The sequence below is a fragment of the Ischnura elegans genome, chromosome X (genome assembly GCF_921293095.1).
Source record: "Ischnura elegans chromosome X, ioIscEleg1.1, whole genome shotgun sequence".
NCBI classification, from domain to species: Eukaryota; Metazoa; Arthropoda; class Insecta; order Odonata; family Coenagrionidae; genus Ischnura; species Ischnura elegans.
The window spans coordinates 4,560,127-4,566,905 of NC_060259.1; the positions used below are offsets into that span (position 1 = coordinate 4,560,127).

Here is a 6,779-nt window from a genome sequence, read left to right on the forward strand (position 1 = left end):
TAACATGGTGCATTTTCGAGTAAATTGATGCATTCATACATTTAGATAATGACTCCTACGAGTTAATGTACAGTGTAAACATGCCTTCAGGAAGAATGTGGATCAATAGATACGAATTATCTTCATCAACCTCCTCGTTACCATTTCCGGGGATTACATGGTACATTTGCACCTCCTTGGGCTCTTCATGCTCCTGCAGTAGCTATAGAAGTTTTCTCTTCCGGTCTGGAGAGACTGGAATGTTCTGATCCCGGCATTCACACTGTTGTTTTTATCCTCGGAGGACCTCACGTCATTTACCAGAAGATGTATTTTTCTGCATCCTCTCCTAACTGTAAGGCATTAGCGAATATTTTACTAAAGACGTAAATCAATACGTAAATGATAATGATCGGAGAGAGTTAATTGATGGCTATGTCCTGAACTGCTCATTAATTACACTATAATTCTTCGACATATTCTCAATAGTTATTCATTTGTGAGAAAAACCCTTCATATACGAGTTCATTGAGATAGAGAATAATACTTAAATGCCATAAAGAACAGCTAAAAAATGGATTCTACTGCGAGAACTGATATTTAAACTTAATCGGTCTGAATGGATTGTATTTTATCACGCAAAGATCATACAAAATATTAATTACACTGAGAAATAAATTAGTCCTGAAAGGCTAGATACACACAAGTTCGTTGGTTTACTATCGAATAGAGAAAAATTTTCCGTTTACTTACATTTAAATGGTCAGTAAACAGTAGATGGGTCAATGATGCTGACAAACTGTATTCTTCTAATCCCTTTTTGCCAGTCTCCACTGCAAAAAAGGGATCATTTTCCTCTTCCATGGCGTACGTCAACGTAAATTTGCTTGTAAAATAAGATTTTACCGCACAGCTAAATTCACAAAGTCAAAAATACAGTACCTACGAATGTAAACACAACTTTAGTGGCGATGGCTGTGGGCGCTTGTTTGCACTTGTTTTTGCTTGTCTTGGCGCTTGTCACATGTTATATAAGATGGCCGCCGGTCATTAAGGCGCAAGTTTCGAAATACGATTTTCCAAGTCCAAGTATATTTGTCGTGGTTGTTTTCCGCTGTTCCCAGCTTTGCAGCTGTCTCCTGGGGGGTACGTTTAGTAATAATGCAGGCAGATTAGTTTATCACGTTTTACAGATTAAAAGAGTCATGGCATAATAATACTTGACAGGGAATTAGGGGATAGGGATATGGGAAGGGTTGAGGGCACATCTGGGGAGGCGGTATTTTGGTTTCAGCGGAGGTTCGTAGTCCCAAAGATTTTTTAACAGTGCATTATTTGTTTTATCAAATGTAAGGGCAAATTTTTCTAGAGCAGATTTTAGTTTCGCTAGAATAGAAATACGATTTTTAATCCGTTATTATTAGATAAGTACGTAATATAATGGTTCCAACGAAAAATATAATAATTATCACTGTGGAGGAAATTTGTAAATGCTATAATCACCAATTCCAAACTATAGGTGCTTGTATTCGACAGAAAACCTATATTAATAATGAGCGAAAACCAAAACTTGCAGGAAAAACTTCGAATGCCAATGCGAATAATTTTTGCATTCAGAGTTGCTATTTGTATTCAGTTAGTTTTCATCAATGAATTTGCTGTAACTGCATTGGTATTGTGCAAATCTGAATGCAATAATGGTTACAATTGTATATTATTGTTATTAAAGCTCTGTAACCTATGATCATCCCATTCGGACATTTTTCGGATCATCCGACTTCGGATATCCGTGGGAGATCCGACGGATATCCTGATTGCCGGCAGACCTAGATAGGACATAGCGGACCTGAAACGGATATTCTGCTTGCATTGCTATATGCTTGCATTCGTCAGAAAACCCGCATTAAAAATGAGCGAAAACCAAAACTTGCAGGAAAAACTTTAAATATTAACTCGAATATTTTTTTGCAGTCAGAGTTGTTATTTGTATTCATTTAGTTTTCATCAATGAATATGGTACAACTGCATTGGTATTGTGCAAATCTGAATGCAATAATGGTAACAATTGTATATTATTGTTATTATAGCTAAGTAACAGAATATCCTATGATCATCCCATTCGGACATTTTTCGGATCATCCGGCTTCGGATATCCGTGGGAGATCCGACGGATATCCTGATTGCCGGCGGACCTAGATAGGACATAGCGGACCTGAAACGGATATCCGTAGGATATCCGGTGTTGTTAGGGTGCACTCAAGCCTTGATTTGAAAAATGAGAACGTTCATTGAGATAGTAATTCCGTCCAAGCTTTGAAAATAGGAGCGAACGTGGTGACATTTGCTATTTCTTTGAGCGATTGCAACTGCACTCAATCGGTGATTTGAAAAATGAGAACGTGCATTGAGATAGAGAATTCCGTCCAAGCTTCGAAAATAAGAGCGAACGTTGTGACATTTGCTATTTCTTTGAGCGATTGCAACTGCACTCAAGCCTTGATTTGAAAAATGAGAACGTTCATTGAAATAGAGAATTCCGTCCAAGCTTTGAAAATATGAGCGAACGTTGTGACATTTGCTATTCTTTTGAGCGATTGCAACTGCACTCAAGCCTTGATTTGAAAAATGAGAACGTGCATTGAGAAAGAGAATTCCGCCCAAGAGCTGAAAATAAGAGCGAACGTTATGACATTTGTTATTTTTTTGAGCGATTGCATCTGCACTCAAGCCTTTAATTTAGAAAAATGAGAACGTGCATTGAGATAGAGAATTCCGTCCAAGCTTTGAAAATAAGAGCGAACGTTGTGACATTTGCTATTTCTTTGAGCGATTGCAACTGCACTCAAGCCTTGATTTGAAAAATGAGAACGTGCATTGAGATAGAGAATTCCGTCCAAGCTTTGAAAATAAGAGCGAACGTTGTGACATTTGTTATTTTTTTGAGCGATTGCAGCTGCACTCAAGCCTTGATTTAAAAAATATGAGAACGTACATTGAGATAGTGAATTCCGTCCAAGCTTTGAAAATAAGAGCGAACGTTGTGACATTTGCTATTTCTTTGAGCGATTGCAACTGCACTCAAGCTTTGATTTGAAAAATGAGAACGTGCTCACAGATAGGGAATTCCGTCCAAGCTTTGAAAATAAGAGCGAACGCGTTGACATTTGTTATTTTTTAGAGCGATTGCAGCTGCACTCAAACCTTGATTTTTAAAAATTGAGAACGTGCATTGAGATAGAGAATTCCGCCCAAGCTTTGAAAATAAGAGCGTACGTTGTGACATTTGTTATTTTTTTGAGCGATTGCAACTGCACTCATGCCTTGATTTGAAAAATGAGAACGAATCTTTAACATTAACAGCACTATTGATAATTACCAACCATACTATGCTCCTCTGAATACTTGGATAAATCCACGTAAGAATGAAAATCCACGTCTAAATGATCTCCTAAAGTTTCTCTCACGACTTGGGATAAGCAAACGTGAGCTTTTAACAGTAAGCTTAATTCCTCCTAATAATAAATACACCGAAAAGGTAGCAGTTGCTACTCTTCAGCTATTTTTTAACCGTAATCATAGATTTATAATAATGGATGAGTATACATTTATCTTGTTAATGACTCGTGGTCTGGAGAATTTTGTTCATAAGAATTCTTGGTTCGATTTTGAAATCATGACTCCTTTTACTGTCCAGAAAAAGGGATGGGTTGTTTAAGTCAAAATTGATCTCAGTCTTTTCTATGTTTCGAATGTTATAGCTCAATTTTAACATCAATTAAAGATACTTAGGACTATGGAAGGATAATATCTAATTATAATTTTACTATAGAATTGCATACATATGTTGTAATTTGTACAGATTATCTAATTAAAAACTTTATACAAAATTACAATTGCTGGTGCACAAGATGCATCACAACACCTCTTATAAAAGTTTTTGATTCATTAAATTCAACCGATTCTATTCAATATAATAGATTAGAAGCAGCAGCTATCAGAATAAAATTTACTTCAAAGCCCCTTGATCTTAAAGATTTTATGTTTAGCAAAACAAAATCATAATTTTTAAAATTATAATTGGAATTGTATATTTTTTATTATTTCAGCTATACAAAAAATGAATACGCTTTATAACATTTGCCTGCTTACTGTTAGGGACAAAATTTACGACATGGCGGGTAAACTTATGAAATACGACGAGGAGGCGTCGCACAACCCTTTAAAAAGAAACGTATGGAAATTGTTAAATTACTATATTGATATAGTGCTGTGCGATGAAGAATTTCAGTTTGCCCGTTGTCATTTATGAAGAAGTTGAAAAAAATTTCAAAATTTTAATTTTTTTCCAGTAAGACAAAATTATAAAGATTTCATTTCCGATGCACCTCAGCTCTGTGCCTAATCAAAATTATATCTTTAGTCTTTAATTAAAATGAATTCGCTCTATCAACTATGTTTAGAAAAATCAAAAACAATATATTTTCAGTAGCAAGTGAACGATTACGTATTGAGGGAAATATAATTATAGCAATGAATCAACGTCATTATTATGACTTGTTAGAATGTGAAGTAAGAGAGATATTATATGATAATGAATGTCTTAATCTACCGGAAGAAATTTTTGTTGATCTTGAAAACACCACACTAGAAATATTTCGAATGTTTTGATTGTTAATCTTATTATTGCAGATTATAAATCCATCATGACTTCTATTCATGATATCCTTCTAAACTTCAAAAACAATTTGTATAGAACCGAAGAAGAACTAGAACAGGCGTTATCGAGCATTTACAGAAAAGTATCTCTAGAAAACGAAAGAATTCATGACATAGAAACTTACCATGAAATGAAAGATACGTTGGATAAAGCAAAGAGAAGAAAAGTTTGCACTTATTGCGAAATCTACTATAGCATTGATGAGGCTATACCTCATGAGAATACCAATGCACACCGGATAAAAATTAACGATCAAATAGGGAGAGGATTCAATGAAATTGAATCGGCGATTAGATCCAGACTGAAAACATTTTGGATTACTCCCGAGGAAGGTAGTGAACAGGACGTTATCTCATTTCTCACAAGTATCAGAACCCAGTTGATTGAAAAGGTTAGTGATCGAAAAATGGAAAATAATGCCATAAAATTCAATCTTGTTTTAATTTGCAAATTCAAAAAGGGTGAGAGAGATGAAATGAACGCTTCCTTCAAAACCAACAATCGTAGGTTAATGTTAGCAGATGAAATTGAGGCAGTAATTAGCGAGGCATTTTCCAAACTTCTAAAGGAAAAATCCGAGTTTCAGGCTAAAGGGTCAGGATGGGCTCTGGCTGAGGTCATAGGTTTAGAGCTTCGTATTTACAAGTATACTCCTCTTAGAGGTTCTACATATATAGATTTACCACGAAAGGTTAAAAATACCAAAGCAATCATAAACGTTAAAAATAATGATCAATACTGCTTTAAATATGCGATTTGGGCAAAGAATGTTCCACGCCCCGATTGGATTCAAAATTTCAACACTAACGCATTTCATTCAGGTTACAATTGGGACTGCATTCAGTATCCAGTCGATCTAAAGGATATCTCAAAATTCGAACGTTATAATAACATTTCGATCAATGTGTTTGGATTGGACGAGAAAAATAATGTGTATCCCTTGAAAATTGTAGATCATGAGCTCAACGATCATCGCGACCTCCTTTACATTACTACCGAAACAACTGCTCATTATTGCTGGATTAAGAATTTTAATAAATTGATTAGAACTCAAATTACAAAACATCAACACAAAATCTTTATTTTCAAACGATGCTTCACGCATTACAATGACGAAACTAAATTAGAAGCTCACAAAGAATTATGCAAAGGAACTGGGACACCAAGTAAAATCATAATGCCGGACGACGACAATAAAGTTTTAAAGTTCAATCACATCAATCATACTTTTAGTGTACCATACGTCATCTATGCAGACTTTGAATGTCTACTGGAAAATGTAAGCACTTGCGAGCCATCTTCTAGTTCATCATTCACTAACGTCATACAGAAACATGAACCGTTCAGCTTTTGCTATGTAATGGTAACACCTGAGGGATGTGAGGAACCCTACCTGTACCGAGGTCCAAATACTTCTAGAGTTTTTATCAAGCAAATGAAAGAGGAGGCCGAAAAAGTATATAAATTGTACAAAAACACTATTCAAATGACCCCGCTGGCTGAGGAAGAAGAACATATATTTCAGAGCTCAGTGACTTGTTACATTTGCGAGAAAGAGTTAGGTAGCGATAGGGTTAGGGATCACGATCATTTGACTGGAAGGTATCGTGGTCCAGTACACTCATTTTGCAATTTACAGTTTCAGATGCCAAATTTCCTGCCAGTTTTTATCCACAACCTTTCATCCTACGATGGACACTTCATATTGCGTGAACTAGGGTACGATGAGAGGAACATATTTGTTATTCCAAACACAGAAGAAAAGTACATTTCATTTGCAAAATCAGTTGAAAACAATTTTTTTGTAAGATTTGTTGATACCTGTCGATTCATGTCCGCCTCTTTAGCTTCTCTAGTCTCGAATCTAACAGCATTTAAATATGCCTCAGAAATATTTGGTGACAAGACACAACTAGTTACGCGAAAAGGAGTTTATCCGTATGATTACACTGATTCGTTGAATAAGCTCGATGAAACCTTGTTCCCGGACAAGAATAAATTTTACAACAGATTGAACGATGAGAATGTGTCAGACGAAGATTATCAACATGTAGAAAATGTATGGGATGCATTTAAATGTCGA

General features: G+C 35.6%; 1 long non-coding RNA gene across 1 annotated transcript; it reads right to left on the minus strand.

The window, feature by feature from the left end:
* Positions 1–274: 274 nt before the first annotated feature.
* Positions 275–1,168, minus strand: LOC124171427. The gene is made up of 2 exons (XR_006867712.1): positions 733–1,168; positions 275–332 (listed from the first exon to the last, which is right to left on the minus strand). It is a non-coding gene; the product is annotated as an uncharacterized LOC124171427 (long non-coding RNA).
* Between the last annotated feature and the right edge of the window lie 5,611 nt (positions 1,169–6,779).